The following is a 19451-nucleotide window of genomic DNA, read 5'->3' as shown; positions in this document are numbered from 1 at the left end:
TATCAATATTTGTAAGCATTTTTTTTCCAATGTAAAGGTTCACCAGTGTGGGAAATGATGGGAGGGCTAGACAGTAATTATTTACTGACAGTCCAGGTTGAGATTCAAAAAGTGAAAGCTTTTAGAACTGTTAAAACACCAGTTGTTGACATCACGTCAAAATCTGCCAAGTGCCCTTAACAACCCACTGGGGTAAGTTTTCAAGCAGCCTGTTTCTGGCTTTGCCGATGCGTGATTTTTGAGTGTGATTGATGGCCGTGTGTCTGTGGGTGTGGTTGGTGAAATGACATTTCCCCCTATTTACTGATGACAATGCAAGGTCTAGGGGCTGGCTGGCACTCGCCTGGCGGCGCAGCGCACGGTCCCCCGAGAACCCCAGCTGGGAGCTCGGGCTCGGTCCCCCGATCCCCGGGCGCTGCAGAGCCCGGGGGATACCTGCGGTTGCTCTCCAGGGCTATGCCCTGGGCTTAGTTTCCCGCGGGTGCGGACCGGCGCTCTGAAGCCGGCACAAGCAGCCGAGGCCCCGCGGGGCGCTGGGGGCAGTGCAGGGGATGGAGGATACCCCGGAAGGGGCTTTGCTGGAGGTGGGAGCCGAGGGATGCTGGAGCCCCTGGGCTGCGGGAAGGGCGAGGCGCCACGGGGATGGGCCCGGGGAGATCCGGCGCCCGGCCATGCCCCATCCGCAGCCGCCGGGCGGGCCCTGGGGGTGAGCCCCGGCCGCGGGGCGGGGGCTGCCGGCGGCGGAGCCGGGGCAGAGCGTGGGCAGGAGCAGGGGAAAGGCCGGCTCGCCCTGCCCGCGCCGCGCTCGGCCCGCGGCGCCCATGGGGAGTCCGGACCAGCTGCGGGCCGAGCCCGGGCGCCCCCCGCCCTGGAGCAAACGGTCCTTCAAGCTCCGCTTCCAGCGGGCCGTGGCGCCCTGCACCTGGAGGCGGTGGGGCCGGAAAGGGGGCGGCCGAGAGCTGGGGCCAGGTGAGCAGATGAGCTCCGCTCCCCCTCCGTCCGTCCCTCCCTCCCTCTGTCTGTCCCTCGGCAGTGCCTGGCCTGCCGCTGCCTCACTGCCTTCCCCTGTCTGTCTGTCTGTCCGTCCTCCCCCCGCCCCAGGGTCTGTCTTCCCTTGTCTGACTGTCTTGCCCCAGGATCTGTCTTCCTTTGTCTGTCTGTCCTCCCCCCGCCCCAGTATCTGCCTTCCCCTGCCTCACTGCCTTCCCCTGCCTGTTTGTCTGTCCTCTCCCTGCCCCAGGATCTCTCTTCCCTTTTCTGTCTGTCCTTCCCCCCGCCCCAGGATCTGCCTTCCCTTGTCTGTCTGCCTTCCCCTGCCTGTTTGTCTGTCCTCTCCCTGCCCCAGGATCTGCCTTCCCTTGTCTGTCTGTCCTCCCCCCACTCCTGCCACAGGATCTGTCTTCCCCTGCCTCAGTGCCTTCCCCTGCCTGTCTGTCTGTCCTTCCCCCTGCCCCATGATCTGCCTAACCCTGTCTGTCCTCCCGCCTTCCCCAGGATCTGTCTTCCCTTATCTGTCTGTCCTTCCCTCTGCCCCATGATCTGCCTGATCCTGTCTGTCCTTCCCTCTGCCCCATGATCTGCCTGACCCTCCCTCACTGCCTTCCCCTGTCTGTCCTTCCCCCTGCCCCATGATCTGTCTTCCCCATCTGTCTGTCCTTCCCCCGCCCCAGTGCCTGTCCCTATATGGCTCCATCAATGTCTGTCCTTCCTTCTGTCCTAAGAGTAAGAGGACCTTTGTCCGTCTATCACTTTCCTGTACCTGTGTGTCCTTTCAGCGTCTGTTCATCCCTCTGTCTCTCACTCAGCATCTGCCCTTCCTTCTTCTCTCCTAGGATCTCTGTCCCCCTTTCACTCTTTTTGCCTTATTGGTGTCTGCCCTTTTCTCTGTCCCTGGGTCTGCCAGCAGCCCTGCAGTGTGACAGGGACTGGAGGTTATGTGAGCTGTTCCCTTCTCTCAGTGCCACGTGTCTGATCTGGGCACTCTCCACGTTTCCATATGTTTTAGATCTGAAGAGAGTGGGAGGCAGCAGGGGGAGGAAAATCAAAAGAAAAGTCCCAGACTTTCCAGGGATTGGGGGGTGGGGGGATGCATGTGGACACTGAGCTATGGTTTGGTTTTAAATCCCTCTTGGGAGCTGATGTTGCTAAAGCACTCCCTGTCCTACAAACAGCCTGTAACCTGGGAGCTGTTCACGTTTGGGAAGTGACAGATTTAACCTTGTGCTTGGGGTGGAGGGATTTCAGACCATTGTTCGGTTTTAAATACATTTAGATCCAGAAGAAGCCTCTAGCAACTAGCCGTCAGGCTGACAAATCCATTGCGATGTAGTATGAGTCTAAGCTATAAAGTATTATGGAATGATGGCAGCTGCTCCGTAATGAAGGCGGAATGGCGTGTTTATAATAAGTTGGGCTTTTGGCACCTGGACCCCCATTCTAAAATCCCTTCCCTCCCTCCCCCCGCAAAAGAAATCATATGAGCCTCAAAGTTCATATGTTACATCTGGGCCGAATGTAGGGGCTCTCTCGCAAACCTGAAGTGACTCAGGTGAATGGTTTCTGAATTATGGCTCCATAAAAATCGAGGTTTCTGTTCGAAAGTCTTCTGACGTCTCTGTTACGGCCGTGCATCAAAACAGAGGAAAGAAGAGAGACAGACTTCAGCAGAAATCACAAGTCCAGGACCAACATTTAATTGATTAATGGCAAATGATCAAACTTGCTAACATTCCCGTTAGGAATGTCGCTAGGGAACTTAAGCTCCAGTGGGCTCACAGACGGGTGGTTGGAATCAACACTTGTTAGAATAGCCTGGACATTGTGGGCTAATTCAGGGGTGGAGTTAGAGTGGGAGGCATTGTGCACATTACACAACATCCTCCCAATGGAGATCTGTTGATCTAGGGAGAAGGCGTGGGGGAGACTCAGATGTGCAGACCTCTGGAGGGTGGTATATGGGGGAAGAGGGCATGCAGACATGGCAGGTGGGTGTGTAGCTCAGAGGTATGGAGAGGCTGCAAGAGGTTTAGGGCTTAGAAGCCGTTTTAATGGTGCTGGGTTGAAAAAACAGGCTGATCTATAAAAGAGAGAGGGCAGTGTATAGCAGGGTGTCTCTGAGACTTTGGTCTGAAATAGCTCAAATTTGGTGACTTTCTGGGCACACTGCAAAAGACAGGGTCTCTGAAGAAGGCTGAGGTTGTGTTTCCAGGATGATTAAGGGCGTGGGTGGTTGGCAGTCTGAGTTCCTGTGGAAATGATTTTAGTGCTGCTGAGGTTTAATGTAATTGTATTTATTATGTGATTAATTACATCAGGGCACCTAGGTGTCTTTATTATTTGAAACCCAAATAAAATAAAAATACTAGCCCTGCTTAGTTTTTCAGGTTTTTGGGGCAGGGCCAGTGTTTTTTGTTACGTGTTATCCTCCCTTCTCTATACAACGTACCACTCATGGATCATCGGGGGGAAGTTCTTGCAAAACATTTTGATTTTGTCAAATCAGTGTTTTCTAATAGAAAACTGTTCGGCTGGAAATGTTTGGCCCTGCTCTAGTTATAACTATCCACTGTACCCCTACTGAGTTTGCTATCTTGGTACCCTTCCTATAAGCATTGTATTTTGGGTATAGCTTTTCACCCAGTGAAAAACATTCTTGTAGAATACTTGATTCCTTTCCCCCGCATATATCCTGTTAGTGTATTTGTAGATGACTACGTCTCCCCTTAGTCTCTCTTTTCTAGACCGGATGCATTGTGAGATACATCATTTAGCTACCAGGATTTTCACTTCTGACAGGGAGTGTAATCAATGAATTTAGTTCACAAATTTTTACATGTAAAGTATTTTTAAATTTTAATTATTTTTTTTAAAAAGCAAAACTTTTCATGAACAATTGTCAACATTATCAATATTTTCTGAAATGTTCTGTGACATTTTTTATCTAGCTTTTTTCAACCTTTTAAAATAATTTTTAACTTTGTGTTAGAAGCCCATTTTTTAGTCAAACAAACCAACCCACAATTTTGGAAAACAAATTTTGATAATGATTTTGAAAATTATTTGAATAAAAGTGTTGATAAAAATATATAGATGAAAAAAAATAAGGGAAATTTTTTCAAAAGCCAGACAGGAATATTGATCCATGTTGACTTCTGTGCAATGGGAAAACTTTGAATTTTTTCTCAACATCTTTTTTTCCCCCTCGGTTTCTCAACTTAGTGAAGAGTCTGTGACTAGTACCTGCCCCACAGCCCCGCGGAAGAGTGAGTGACTTGTGGTGCTATCAAATGACCCCTCAGGAATGGCATAGACATGATTTGGAGGAGATTGAATACAACTTTCCTTACGTGGAAGGAAATGTTAGGTTGCCAGGGGAAAGGAGAAACAAAGGAAGGAGAATAAGGGGATCCTAAAGAAACTTGCCATTGAAATAACCAACTCTGTAAAACTGTGTGTGGACCCTGAAAGGATGTTTCCATTAATCTCTTGTGTGTCACAGGCCCAACCCTCAGAGGTGTGTCAAATGCCCAGAATGAAGGACGCGGCTATGGTCAACAAAGGATGCAGCATGACATGCTGTGGGCTAGGTTTCTTTGACAGGCCTTGAAGTTTCCTGCAACTTCCAGACTTGGCATTTCGGATCTCAATCATTTTTTAGTGCTAGGACTTCATCTCAGTGTGCTGGATGGTAACACTGCGGTGCAAGGGCCACTTTTGCTGGTGAAGAGAGAGAGCTCAGAGGGGTAGGAGTGTATTCTGGAATGACCTGGCACTGGTGCTCCAGGGCTCAGTATGTCCATCCTTATTGAGGATATGGTATTCAGAAGCCATCGCTGCTCCCAAGCCAGACAGACCCCGTTCAAGGATTTTTGTGGGATTAGCCAATATCTTGTCTGCTTTGTGGCTATGCCTTTTCGTTTATCTTGGTAAACATGGACTCTGCTCCCTGACCATAGCCCAGGTTTGAAAAACACTGCCTTAGACTTGCAAACGACCCCCCACTATCTTGCGAACAATACACCAGTCTCAGCCTACCTCCCTCCCAACGTTCCCCCTTTTTATCATGTCCCAGGTGGGCTTCTTTTGTGGTCACTTGATTGCAAAGCACAATAACCACTTCCCACACCAGGCTATTTTGGCTGGTCAGCTGCAGTCCGGTTGATACTGCAGGGCCCAGAGAGGTCCGAGATACTTGCTTCTTCATCATCCCCTTGCCTCTGGTAGTCCCTTTGGGCTACTATTGGCATGCAATTTCAGGGCCAGCTCACACTGAATTCAGCAGCAACCTCCCTTCCCCTTGATTTGAACAGGAGCAGGATCAAGCACTCTGGCTTTTGAAACAGATGAGTTTGGGGTGGCTGAGCTGGTTGCTTCCTGTCTCTGTTCAGTAACTTGTCCCCCTTGCAGTGGCTGGAGACATTTGACTCTGGTTCAGCAGTGGCTGAATAATCCAGATTCCTTGGCTGAATTCCTGCTGTTTCGCTGAGATCTGTGGCTGCTGTTTCAATCGCCCTGTGCACTGGGAAAGACACAGGACCCTTGTTACATGAAATCAAATCCTATGAATGATGCTGTTGTATGTCTGTCTCTTCCCCCCCGCCTACTCCTTTGGAAACTGGGGAATTAATTCTTGTCTTGACTAATTCCTGATGGAAGCAAATGGATGGGATCAAAATGCAGGTGCTGGGATTTCCAACATATTAAGACATGGCAGTGAGAGCTCAATGAAATACCCATCACCTGATGCCATCAAAATACCCTTGGCTTGGTAAGAGGGTAACTAGGCCTGCCTGGTGTATTTCTGCAGTTGTCAATACTGCTGAAGAATGAAACTGGTGCCTATTGAATTGAGATAGAATGGACCAAATTTATGCCTGGTTCCTGGAATCCTCTGGGATAGATTTGGCCCAACACTTTCAAAGAAACAGCAGTAAATATTCCTTTCTTCTCCTGTTATTTGCTTTAGGGTCTGTGTTTGTGTCTTTGCTGTCTGGACAGCTTGTGAGGATCCTAGTGGCAATAAATCCATGCCCAGCATGTGAGATCCTTGCGGTCGCAAACTCTAATTCTTGCCCTTCTTTCCTTTGCTTTTGGGGGAAGGAAATGTTACATCATTATTCTACAAAGCCAATGCGTATTGCAAAAACAAATCACTCTTGTGTGCTCTGAAAGCCACCTGTATCTGAAGGGTGTAAACCTCAAGGAGAAAGAGCAGTCATAAGGGGTGCCCAAGAGGTATGGCTACATTAGAAATGCGACAGTTGCAACTGCACCACCGTAGCTCTGTAGTGTAGACATGTACGACACCAATGGAAGGGGTTCTTCCATTGCTGTAGTAAATCCACCCTTCCGAGAGGCAGTATCTAGGGGTGTCTATACCGGTGCTTAGGTTGGCTTCATTACATCACACAGGGTGTAAATGTTTTCACTGCCCTTAAATTAAGGTGACCTAATTTAGTAGTGTAGACCAGCCCTAAGGAAAAGGAAATGTAGGCCTTTCCTAACATTGAGATTTCTTAGGCCTGGTCTCTGCTATAGAGTTACGTCAACCTAACTGTAAGCGTCTACACTAAAACATAGCTTCCACCCATTTAACTCGCCCACTAAACCAATCTAATAACTCCATCTCCACGAGAAGCGTAGAGCTTAAGTCTATGTAGTTAAGGCAACGTGTATCAGTGTAGACAGTGCGTTGCTTACATCGGCTGTTGCTGCTTTTCAGAAACTGTCCCACAGTGCCCCACACTGGCAGTTAAACCGGTGCAAGCTCTCCTGGTGAGGACGTGCACTGCCGACACAAGGAGTGTAGTGTGGATGTGTAAAACCGATTAAATTGCTGTGGAGGCTGTAGGTTGACATAACTTAGGTCGGCTTAATTTTGAAGTGTAGACTTGCCCTAAATTGTGGAGTAGTTTCTCAAGGGAAGCAAGGAAGCTCCAACATGTGAGCCATATAAAAGCTAGAGAGGAAGCATGATATGGTGTAATAGGGCAGGTTTCTCAACCCATGGGTTGCAACCAAAACTGGGTTGCCAGAATGTGTCAGAGTATTGTGTGGGAGGCTTGGGGGGAGAGGGTGGGAAAGGAGGTTGGACCCTGCCCCCAGGATGTGCGAGGACTTCGGGGGTGGGTTCAGAGCCTGCCCTGGACTCTGCTCACAGCAGTGGCTCCTGTGGCTCCGGTCCCATGGGGCTGGTTGGGCTTAGCATCCGGCTCCAGGTATTGGAACCTGTGCATGGGGTCACATCACCACTCAGGTTTGTCCCAGCTGCCCCTTTGTCATAATGCTGTGGGCTGGGCGCGCCAAATTTGAGTGAGTGGAGTGGAGTGGGGACAGAAGCTGCCACTATGATTATGTTAATGTGCATATTAGACAGCATGGGTAAGAAATATTTCATAAGCCAGATGTTGAGTTTTGTACTAACATCATTTACTGGGTGGTGACGGGCCTCCAAGGTTTGCAAACGGGCCCTGAGCCCCAAACGTTTGAGAACCGCTGTGTTAGGGGACTGGCTGAGGCTGAGGAAAGCTGGCTCTTTCACTGACTTTCTGTGTAACCTGTGGCATGTCACTTAACCTCTTTGCCTCTGTTTTCTCTTCTGTGTGATGGGGCTGTTGATACTGACCAACTTTCCAGGAGAATGAATTAATGTTTGCCCAGAGCTTTGAACTCCTCAAAGGGAAGGTGAGGTAGACGTGCAGAATGTTACTGTTGTAAAACGAGCCTGGATGAAGCGTGTCCTTCCCCACCCCCTGGCAATGTCTACCAGTGCAGCACAGACCTGAGAGTCTGATGAGAGAGAGAAGCAGGGGAATGTATGTAGGGGAAGAACTTCCATGTGTATTCATGTGCCTGCTAGATATGGACAAGATTAGGACTGTGGCTATCAGTTAATTTCACATGAAAATATCAGGATCCCATTACCAAGCCCCTTGGTCCAAATATCCCCTCTGTAGTGGACTGTACTTTTAAGAGCCCCAGTAACTTTGTGTGTGACACCAAACCAGGCTCATTGCTCTCTTCGCTTATGAACAGTACCCCCGTTACCTGACTATCTGGCTACTTACATTTATCTGTGTGTCCCTTGCAATACAGACACATCCCTCTTGCTGTAACAAATGTCCCAGCTGTACTGCCATTGGCAGGTGTGGCGTGACGCATGTACATGGTGGTCACCTATATTCCAGGTCCAGGGTACTTGCAGCTTTGTTTGGGTGTCTTTGGCTTTATTGGAGATGCGCAAAAGTCCAAAGAATCACCACAATAAAAATTGGCGTCAGGGATTTTTGTAAATAAAAGGCAGCTTCAGCAAGGCTTGTGACTGGGACTATGGTGTGCAGTGGGGAGGGAGAAGGGTGAGATGTATGTTTGTGGCTGCAAATTAAGCAAGTTCCTAACAACTGCTCAGCAGTCAGATGCCTGAGGGGAAAGAAACAAATAAGGCACTTATTTGGGGGGTGAGGGGGGTGCAGCCTTAACAATCAGTTGAGCCCTGATGCAGCTGTGCTTCCCTAGTGCTTGTGTTGACAATAGAGATTGTCTTGAAAACCTTTGTTCTGTGTTGGTAGCAAAATGTGAATGATAAACAAGAACAGTTGCATTACTTACCTAGTAAGCTAAGACCAAACATACATAGGTACATGGAACAGCTTAGCCCAGAACACCCACTTCTGGTTTTCTCATTCCCCCTGGCCAAGTTGTATATATACACCTGACTGAACATTTTGTAGTGTGTTTTGGTTTTGTCCCCATAATTGCAGGAGGAAAGGAGCCAGATAATGACAGTCCCAGGATTGGTGGGTGGTTTGTTTGTCGCAGACGCATTCGTTTTGTTTTTGTTTAAAAGGGTGAGTGGCCAGATGGAGTGAAGATATGTTTCCCATGAATCTTCAGTTGTTTGTTTTGTTGATTTGTTTGTTTTGACATTTGTGTTTGGCAACCGTTTTATTTCGTGTGGATGAATGTGTGTCTTGGCCAGAAGAGGGCACCTTTTCATGATCCCTGTATAAGTATGTTGTCAACTGGAAGGGAGACTGCACAGTGGGGTTAAAGGTGCAGGATATGTCTGTGTCCTCCTTTGAATACAGCTTGTCTTTAATTATATGGAAGCTGAAGGGCAACCATCAGTAGAAACTGTACAGAAACCCAGCAGCAGACCTTTCTGCAATGTTCAGATGATTTTGACCATGGTTAGAACACAGGAGTGGGAGTCAGGACGCCTTCATTCTACTCCTACCTCTGTTGCTACTGACTTACTGTGTGGCTTTGGGTAAATCACTTGCCCCCTCTCTGTCCCTCAGTTTCCCTATCTGTAACGTGGAGATAACAACACTGATCTACCTCCTAGAGAAGCTGGCAGCCTCAAGTAATAATATTTGTAAAGTGCTGTGAGATCCTTAGTTGAAAAGCGTTTGTTTCGAAAACATTTTCTTGATTTCTCCAGGCATCTGATTCTCTCTCTAGTCCTGCATGTAAGAGTTCTAAACACCTAGGAAATACCCTGCTAATGTTCATCATTCAGGATCATTTCTACACATAGAGAGATCACCCCACACTGCAAGAGGGATCAGGAGGATGGGGCCTTCCTGCTCATTATAGTTTACATAGCTGACAGGTTGCTGCTAACTGGTTGTGTAAATGCCTTTGGCCTCCCTCAGTGGAGTAGCACTTTGGCAGTGGCTGCAGATCCATTTCTGACCTGAGCAGGCTGTGTTGCACAATGATAGGGTCCCTGAGGGGATCTGGGCTTTCCTATGAGAACATCAGCTGTTCTGTAACTTTTCATTAGGAATCTGGAGATTTCTCAGAGCCTGGTGCCCACCCCCACCTGACCACTCCATTTTATTAGTAACAGAGAGGGGCTCAAGTCACAGGACTAATTCCTAGATTCAGATTTGGAAGCCCCCCTGTCACCTCAGAGCTCAGGGGTGTTTGAGTCTGGGGCTTTAGTCTGGCCAGCTGTATAATTCCAATCCTGATCTGGGTGTGGATTGTGAGCCAGCCCAAAGTTTAGGGGAGCCTGGACCCAGGGTTCTGATCCAAGCCTGTCTTTAATAATTACTGGTGCTCTGCATTTCACTAGTGCCATTCTCCAAAGGATCTCAAAATGCTTTTAAAATATTACCTAAGGCTCACAGCTCCCTGGGAAGTAGGTCAGTGTGTCTGTCCCCATTTTACAGATGGGAAGCTGAGGCACAGAAAACTGAGATGACTTATCCAAGGCTACACAAAGAGTCAGTGGCAGATTTGGGGATCAATCATTAGTGTCTGATTCCCAGTCCCCTGCTCTTACCACTACATCAAAACTGTGACAGTTGAGGGGAAGGCAACCCTCTTTAAACCCCACCATTTGCACCTTGTCCCTGCACAACCTGCCCATGGTAATGAGACATTGCTAGCCACTGGTGCTGCCTCCTCAGTGCGAGGTCTGTAAACCCTAGCTGTGCTCTGGGTGCAGGGTATGGAGGTTAGCTGGGGTTGGTTGGTGATGAGGCAGAAGGCAAACTAGAATCCAGCCTGCTGTGCTGCAGTGTGAGCAGCAGGAGCTAGTTCCCCGAAAACGGTTTTACCCTCAGGCCTTTGCCATGCAGTGTGCTGTGTACACACTGATCTTTGCAAATGGACTCAGAATTTCACCAGGTCTGGCTGTACTTGTACAGCTGCCTGCATCCGAATGCGTTCAGTCTGTGGCGTGTCTCTCAGCCCCACAAGCCTTTAGGAGAATCAGAGACTGGCAGGCTCTGTTAGGTCCCGTCTAGTCCATCTTCTCTGAAGCCGGAGCAAGATTATTCCTTAGGCCTTGTCTACACTACAGGTGACTTTGGTATAACTTACATCGCTCGGGGGTGTGAATAATCCACACCCCGAGTGACGTAGGTTAAACCGACCTATGTGCTGATGTGGACCGTGCCATGTGGGCGGGAGAGCTTCTCCCGCCAACATAGCTACCGCCTCTTGCGGAGGCAGGAGTTATGAAGCCGATAGGAGAGCTCTCTCCCGTCTTCTTAGTGCGGCTCCACCACAAGAGCTGTAGGTGCTGTAATGGAGGTGTGGCCTTTTGCTAGAGCTTTGTCCTGTCTAGCTTTGACTATCCCAAGCTACGAGGTTCCCACCCCTCTCCCAGGAGACGATTCCACAGGCTTATGGCCCCTCCGGGACATTTTGCCTGGTATTCAGCCTAAAATGTCCTTTGTTCAATGGCACCTATCGCTTCTAGTGAGGGCCCATGGACCACTCTAAACAATTGCTCTCCCTCCTTGCTACTTACACCCTCCAAATTCACATTGATCTTTATGGTACTCAGCCCCACTCCTTTGCTGCTGCTGCTGACCCACGTTTGCTCTTTCTTTTCTTTTTCTCTCGTCCCCACCACTCCACCCCTTCCCTTCCTCCCTGCCGGTCTGCCCAACACAGCACTTCCCTCTTCTGGGGAGCTGAAGGAATTCCAGCCATGTGCATTGTTGAGCCCCCGTCCCCGTGTGTGCTCACAAGCACACTGGCCTCCTTGTCTGAGCAGCAGTGCTGGCCAAGGCAGGGCCCTGGGGCTTGCCGCCGCTCCTCAGTAATGTGCTATGAACTATTAATATCTCCCTATGCGTGAGGCTTCTCAATGCCGCCCATTCATCAGCCAGGCTGGGAGGAGCATGTGGTGCACACTGTTTCCCCCTCTTTCTCCTCCCAGCATCTTGCCTCAGTAGCATCCCAGAGGTCGGCCTTTTTCAGTACAAACAGGAGTGGGTGTGTGTTGAACTGGCTGGTTTGGCGCCTCCCCCCCTTGCTTCCTTTTTATAGTTCAGTGTCTCAGAGATATTTCCTGCCCCTCCGCCCCCTTTGGTCCCTTTTTGAATGAGGACATGAGCGGAAAATGTTTGAAATCCTCCTCCGTGCTGAGCACTTTTTCCATTGTAGTTCGGAGCCGCTGGGCTCCTGGTGCTATTTGGATAGGAGAGTCCCAGCTTCTCCCGCAGCCCCAGAGGGAGGAGTGTGTGATGGCTGTTTCCAGAGCAATGTCTGTTGGGCAGCTAAAGTCACTTGGCCTTTGGGGTTGGCAGGCCCCGGAGCTGATGGGAGCAGGTGCCCATTTCAGCGCTCTTGTAGCTGGAGCTCATCAGGGCTTGGTAAGCGAACCCAAAAGGGCAGCCTGTCATGGGGGATGGTGTGTGTAAACCCTGCCCCTGGTGCGTGTTGTGAGTACAGGAGTCAAATGCTGGTCAGCCATCCCCTAGTCCATCTCTGACATTCCACTGTCCTGCGACTTGGGATGCTGTGTGCAGTGAGGCTCTGAACTCTGAGTGGCAGCCAGGAACTCCTGAGTTCTAGATCTGGCTCTGGTCCTCCAACTCATGTTACATGGGAAAAGCAAATCCCTTAGTATTCAGAGCGGGAGGATGATCTTGTGGTTAAAGCACAGGGCTGGGAGCCAGGAGATCTGTGCTCTAATCCAAGCTCTGCTGCTAATTAGTTGTGTGGCCTTCACCTGGGAGTCTCTGTCTTTACCTAGTCATCTGAGCTGGGGGATGGATTCCCTGTGGTTTTGCCACTGTCCGGGCACCTGTTTCTGCAGCATGTCATGGTGTGGAATTGCTGTGGCTGTCAGTGACCCTGGAAATATAACAGCTGGTCTCGGCTATTTGTGCAGGCTCTGCTCACACACCTTGGACCAACTTGCTGTGCTGAACTGGGTGGCTGGGCATCTTGTTAGGGCCTCTTGGAGATTTGTTAATAGGAGCACGCTGTAGAGTTTGGGTGAATAAGAGTCTTGTTTTCTGAGCAGGAAAAGGCCTTTGTGGAAGAACCTTATAAAGGGCTCACTGCTGACCTTGGATATGGGGACAGAGCCAGTGCCGTGTATTGCCCGCTGGCATGTCTGATTAGCTCAGGTCTTTAGTAATGACCACACTGAAGTCATTGCAAGCACTGGGTGTGTCACTTCAGTCCTCCAGATAAAGGGACATGTCAGCAAGGTCTGAGATGAGTTGAATGACTGTAACAGGGTGTGACCCTCAGCGAGATTGCAGCCCTGTAATTCAGTGCCTTGTATTCATTCAGTCTTTCTGTTTTCAGTTCAGAGGCAGGTTTGTTGACACCTGGCTAGCCAGGGGGCTCACAGAATGGAGGACTGGGAAGCCCTTTGTAGATGTATATTTTTGTCACTCCCAGGTCACTCTGCTTGAGGGAATAATAACTCCAGTAATACATAGCATGTTTCAGTCTTCACACATTCTGCACATACTGTCAGCCCTTACAGCCATGCCTGTTGTTGTATTAGGGCCTACAGAACGTAGAGCAGATGCTCTGTGAAAGGCTTGGAGCATTCACATGTATAGAGGAGCAGGTGGGTGTGTGGTGGGGCTACAGCATGGTGTTTAGTTTTGATGGGTCCTTCTGCTCTGCTGGCTCCGGGGTCAGCACCGGGAGGCTTTCCTGAAGAAGCACATTTTGAGAACAGGAGGCGGGCTCGTTCCCAACCTCCCAAGCTGTGGAACAGTGCAGATCTTTGCAGGCCTGTCACTGCTCACGGCACCCTGAGGAGGTGGGGCAGCAGCATTTTAGAGATGGAGAAAATGAGGCAGAGTGAGAGTCATCGCCAAGGGGGCTGATGTCACACCGGGATCAGAACTCAGGGGTTCTTGTGTTCAGGCCACATCTCTTTCTGCTGATGCCCCTGCAGGATGCTTTGGTGCTCAGAGTCTCCTTCAGATAACCCTTATTTTCTTTATATTACAATAATTTGCTCCCACCCCCATAGATAAATATCCCCTTCTCTGCAGAGACAGCCCCTTTGTGCTGAGAGGAAGCAGCAGTGACTGAATATCCTCCAGGAGTCCACAGTGTCCACCAACAGGAACTACCAGCCCCTCCTTCCCACCTCCATACCCATGGTCTGTGGCCAGTAAGGGGATCCATCGCCCAAAGCTATACAAACACTTCAGTGTCAACAACAGCTGCATGTAGGGGACTTGTTGCTCAGCAAGCCCCCTGATCACTGTGAGACAAGATCTGCATGAATACAGGCTTCCCCTGGACTGGGTGGATGTGGGGGGTGGGGGGGAGGGTGAGGGGAGGCAGGTTATGAAAGCGGTTTTAGAGAGCATGGGGACTTCCCACTTCCTCCGACCTGGAAAGGCGCAGAGCAGGCTGGGGTCTCGGGAAGAGGCTGGGGTGGCTGACGGGGGGTTGGGGACGAGGCTGTGGTTGCGGGAGGCTGGAGAGCGCTATGTGTCAAGAGTTCAGCAAAGCCAGCTGAAACTGGGTGGTTAAAACTCTGGGCACTTTGGGGCACTTAGGTAAGCCCTCAGTGTCCCTGTCAATAATTCCAGGGAAGAAGGTGGTTTGTGGTTTCTTGACCTGGACCTTTCCTTGTTGTTCTGACCAGGTTACTCCTCTCTGCAGAATCCCTTCATTGTCTGTCTGTCTCTCCCTGCTTTGAGTCTGTACTCCTCATCGTCACTGTCAAGGCTCGCCGTGATGCTGCCCTTATTCCATTTGTGCTGTCATCTCCCCCAGTCACACTCTACACTCCTGCTCTCAGCTCTGCACCTTCCACCATCCTGCCCCTGGCATCTGGCACAGCTTCCCACTTGCTATGGGACAAGCCCCCTCCCCCACCCACATCCCTCCTTAAATGGCATTTCTTCTTCATAGTCTCCCGCATGGCTCCCCAGCACCAACTGCTGACACTTTACATTTTGCACTGTATTTGAATTGGAGTTGGGAGCCTCTCTTCTTGCAAGACCCAGGCTGGGATTTAGGGAGTCCTTGTGCTCTTACACTAGGCTGCACAGGCTGTACATCTAGTCTGGAATCTAGAGAGCCGGAGAGAACCAGGGTCTGTCTGTCTGTCTGTCCAGCAGCTTGGATAGAGTTCCCAGCACAGGGTAACCCCAGGCGTCTTTGTGCCCTGGGAGGTGCAAGGGCTCCTCTGCATTACTGCTGTCAAGCCTCTCCCTCCTGGAGGGCACACAGCACAAGAACAAATACCAAGCCAAGAAAGTTCATCTGTGACCAGAGTGTTGCAGAAAATAAAAAAACACACACAACTTGAATGCAGCTTCCTTGGCTCTGTCTTGCCTCTCCGGAATCCCTTTCCAGGGTACCTGTTATGGTTGATGGGAGGGGGGAATTAGGTACCGGTCTATCTTCAGTCCAAGGAATATCCAGGGGCTCAGTTTTGGAAGGGAAAAGGGAGTGAGCCACATTTATGTATCAACCAGGCAGGAGCCATTGGGAGGTTGCAGCTGTCCCATTCCTGCTACTAATTTTCCTAAAGCTGTGGAGTTCTCCTAGCCTTTCTCATGTTTCCGAGTGTCCATTTCCACCAAGTAGGGACAGGATCCAGAGGCAAACCTTGGCATGGGGCAGGAGGGGGTCTACAGTTGTTGCTGCCATTTTTCAGATGGATGGAGGAAGGAGGGTCATAGAATGAATGCTTGTTTGAGAATACAAAGCCAGAACCTGCACAGTGTTAAGTAGCAGTGCGGGAAGCTGACAGTCTATATGGGATATAATAATGACACAAATCGGTGATTTGACACCTGCCTTGGGCGGCTCCCATTCTACATTACAAAGTGACTCGTGGCCTTGCTGGCTAGAGGGATTAAGAGCCTTGTCGGGATGCTTGGTGTTGCTTGTTGACATATCAGATACCCAGAACTCACGGTTACAGCAGCACTAGGATCTGGTCTCTGGGGCACACCAGACAGTTTGGGGAGCTGCTTTTGCATTTGCACTGAGCTTGTTTTACTTGTGCTTGGTGAGTGAGATTGGAGGCTCTCCCTTCTTTGAACCTCCTTCCCACTCCATGTGGCTAATTAAAACTTAGGGTTCGAGACGGGTCATGCTGCAAAGTTGGGGTTTGGATTGGAACTGTCCCAAGTTTTGGATCCGGTACATTGGTTTGGCCCAGTTGTAATGACATCTAGGTATCTCATTGAGCTCATGCTCTTGCTTTCTACCTCTGGAGACCTGCATTTGTATTTGTCTTAGACCTCAGGTGTAAAAAGACTGACAATCTCACAGCACAGCTCCTAATGGATGTGTTCACGTGACAGCCCAGTCATGGAGTCTGGTAGTGTTCGAGACCATTAGCAGCCTCTGCTGAGGACAAAACCTTGGACTTGAGTACCTGGGTGTGCTGGTGCTCAGGACTGAGGTGCATCAGCAGAGTTTCAGCCTATTGTGTGAGCCCCAGTGCTAGAATAATGGGGCGGCGGGCTGTGGGGTAGAAGTGAGGGGCATTGGCAGAGCTGTGTGAAGGGAACCCAGTGCTGGAATAATAGGGGGTTCTATAGGCCAGAAGTGAGAGGCATTGGCAGAGCTGTGGGAGGGAAGCTTCTGCAGTACTTGCCTTTGTTATGCCTGCCTACAGCCAGTGTCTGCATTCAGTGTGCGAGCTATTTGGATGATCTGTTTTACCACCAGTGGAGTGTGAATATCTGGCAGTATGTTTCCTTCCTCATCTGCTGTAATTAATCTTTAGTTTAGAGTAAATAGATATGCTGGGCACTCCTTTGGTGCTGGAAGTACTTGGGAGATGACTTTTTGAAGTTCATTCTCTCTTCTGTGCGTGTGGGATCATCTGAAAGCAAATGCTGTGAAAGAAAGGGGCTGCTTTATGATTGGCTAAATGGGGGGAAAAAAAAGCCTCTTGAAAAAATCTTTCCAGAAGGCCCAGCTGGTTTTACTTTTCAGTGATTGGCCACGGCAGTGGAGGGCGGACACAGCCACTGCTCAAGGACCTAGGGTCTGGCCACCTGAGCGTGAAACTTACTTACACTGACAATAGCTAAGGAGCAGCAGCGCCTAAGCTAGCAAAAAAAACCCATGTGCGTGTGTGTGTGTTTAAATCTATAACTTATTCAACTTCATTTTGTCATCTTCCTGCTGCAATAAAGAAAGTGATTGAACAGTTAAAGGATTCTCACCATTGAGCTGCTTGCTCGTCAGTTTTTCTGTTAGCTGATATTAGGCAGCTGTTCCCCACGGAGTGTGTTTGAGCTGAAGGAGACACGACACAACCTCAAGGTAAATCAAATACATGGATTTCAGCAATTGCTTGGTGCCTTGTCTGGTGCTGCTCTCTCTATGTCTCTGTGTGTTGTGTGTGAGATGTGAATTATTTTGTAAGGCAGCATGTGTCAATCATCTGTTACATGTAATAGCAGATAATGCTCTTCACAGAACAATGCTAAGTGAATTTGCCTCCAGGAATAGCGAGGGGCTGTCAGCTTGAGTATTTGTTGTTCCATAACTGATATTTAAGGGACATTCATGTCCAAATAACTTGATTGACGGTGTTAGTATTGGGCTGTTGTTGTTGCACAGGGGAAGGAAAGAGAATCTCTGAGCTGCTACAGAGGTTTCCTGCCATACTCGACCTGTTACTGAATTTTGGATTTCCCAGGCTGAGTCACGGCAAAGTGCGTTGGACTAGAGGGCAGATTTCCATTCTCGCCGCTACGGTGTGTGTTTAACTTGGAGTTTTCAGGTTCCGTGTGTGCGAGGCTTTTTGACTTGTCATGCAGTTGATCTTTTCAGTCACAGCAAACCAATCCCTAAAATAAGAAATCCCAGCGTGAAGTGGATGTGCTGGTTGCCTGATTGGGGCTACATGGATTTTTCTCTGGGTACTGCCTCACCCATCCTTTGGCTGGGACTGGCACAGCTATTTTGATTGGGGTTTGATTGGTGACTGAAAACACACAGATTTAGGCTCTGATCTAAAGTCCAGTGAAGTTAATGGAAAGATTCCATTGCTTTCACTGGGCTTTGGATCAGGCCCTTAGACTGACGTGAAGGAGCAAAAAACCTAAGCTCCACATCCTGACTTCCAAACCTGCATACTTTTAAATCCTTTGCCCTGTGTTGGAGACCACTGTGTGCTGGGTAGAGGCTGATCTCTGTGTGATCTCTGTGTCACCATTCTGTTGTAGTCTATAGTGTAATGATGATAAACTTAGCTCTCAAAGCACTTTACAAAGGAGGTTTCTGTGGTGGGGTTTCCAGGGCTTATTAATGCATACGCTTCTTGGAATGTCCCCATTCCATCCCATGCTAATGTTCCTCATCACGTTTGGTTTTGTAATTTATTTTTCTACAGTGGCTTTTAAAATACTATTCTTATACTCAGGTATAAATTGTTACATTTTAATTCAAGTGTGATTAATTTATATTGAAATATTGCTGAAAAACACAGAAAATGTCTTCATTCCTCTGTGCCCACATATGTCGGCAATGACTGCCCCGGTTTAAGGTGGGATATATAAAGAATATGGGCCCAATTGAATTCTAGTTGAAATCCATGGAAGTCTTTCCATTGACTTCAGCAGGAGTTGGATTAGACCCTTATACCTAAGTGAACTTGTTGTTTTTTGTAATGAGATAGAAGTCAGATACAAATACAAAGCAGATAAAAAACCCAGATAAACTACGTATATATTTAATGTGCCTTCACTTCCTTGAATAAACTCTTTTAATATAAATTAAAAATGCCTACTGCATATGATTTTATTAACTATTCTCCCTCCACTTTGTCCTGAATAACCAAACCTGAGCACAGGGCAGAATCTGTATGTGGTTTAGTTTTATAAACGAACAAAAGTGACTGTGGTTAAATGAAAAGGGTGCTGAGATCTTTTCACTGTTTCCCTTTGATTGTTGCACCATTTAAAGTCAACGCTGAGATTCTGAAAATGGATTTTAAGAAGAGAAAATGCTGAAGGAAGGGTGAAGGCAGGGTGCCTTTTGCCCAAGAATTATGGCAGCACTCCCGGAGTCTGCTGTGTGCCCTGCTGGTGAAAGGACAGGGCTAAGAAGCTAATCTGGACTGAGCTATTGCCTGGAGATATTAGGGGGCAGGTCACTTGACCTCTTTGTACCTAAGGCTATGTCTGTAGATCGACTTACAGCCACTGCATTAATTACTGCGGTGGCTGATGTCCACACCACCCTCCCTCATAGAATCATAGAATATCAGGGTTGGAAGGGACCTCAGGAGGTCATCTAGTCCAACCCCCTGCTCAAATAGGACACAATCCTTTCTGTCAGTGGTGTGCGTCCTCACCAGGAGCATTCCACCAACTGAAGAGGGGCAGTGTGGGAAACTGAGAGCCAGGGCTCTCAGCTTCATGCAGCTCCCCACTGGGAGCCCAGATGTTCCTTTGGGCTTCTTGCCTCCACGCTTTCAGCCAGGAGTAGGATGGGGAGCCGCCTGGAGCTTCTTACCTGTAGTGGGGAGATCCACATCGGGGGTCCAGTTGGCCGCCGTGCTCCTGGCGAGCAGGGAGCTGGGACCATGGGGGGCAGCAGGGCTCCCAGTGCGGAGCATGTAGCCAGGGCGGCAGCCTAAGCCGGGAGCCTTGATGGCAGCCTGGCTTGGAGCGGAGAACGGGCAGCAGCCAGGGAGCTGGCTCTCTTGTTAATATCATAGCTACAGCAGAGCCTGGAAATCGACA

At 49.2% G+C, this 19451-nt stretch overlaps 1 protein-coding gene across 5 annotated transcripts in view; it reads left to right on the top strand.

The window, feature by feature from the left end:
- Positions 1–19451, top strand: part of STARD8 (StAR related lipid transfer domain containing 8) — a 142864-nt gene that overhangs the window by 42937 nt on the left and 80476 nt on the right. For 2 of the 5 annotated variants that reach the window (XM_074964510.1, XM_074964508.1), the window contains exon 1: positions 16764–17022. The exons of the other annotated variants lie outside the window; for them this stretch is intronic. The gene's annotated coding sequence lies outside the window, so the exon portion shown is untranslated. Of the gene's footprint in view, positions 1–16763; positions 17023–19451 lie in introns of those variants that run through there. 5 annotated transcript variants of the gene reach the window in all.

Source organism: Natator depressus, chromosome 9 (genome assembly GCF_965152275.1).
Source record: "Natator depressus isolate rNatDep1 chromosome 9, rNatDep2.hap1, whole genome shotgun sequence".
Classification (NCBI taxonomy): domain Eukaryota; kingdom Metazoa; phylum Chordata; order Testudines; family Cheloniidae; genus Natator; species Natator depressus.
The sequence above is the reverse complement of the archived record's forward strand: the minus strand, read 5'-3'. Positions and strand labels throughout refer to the sequence as shown.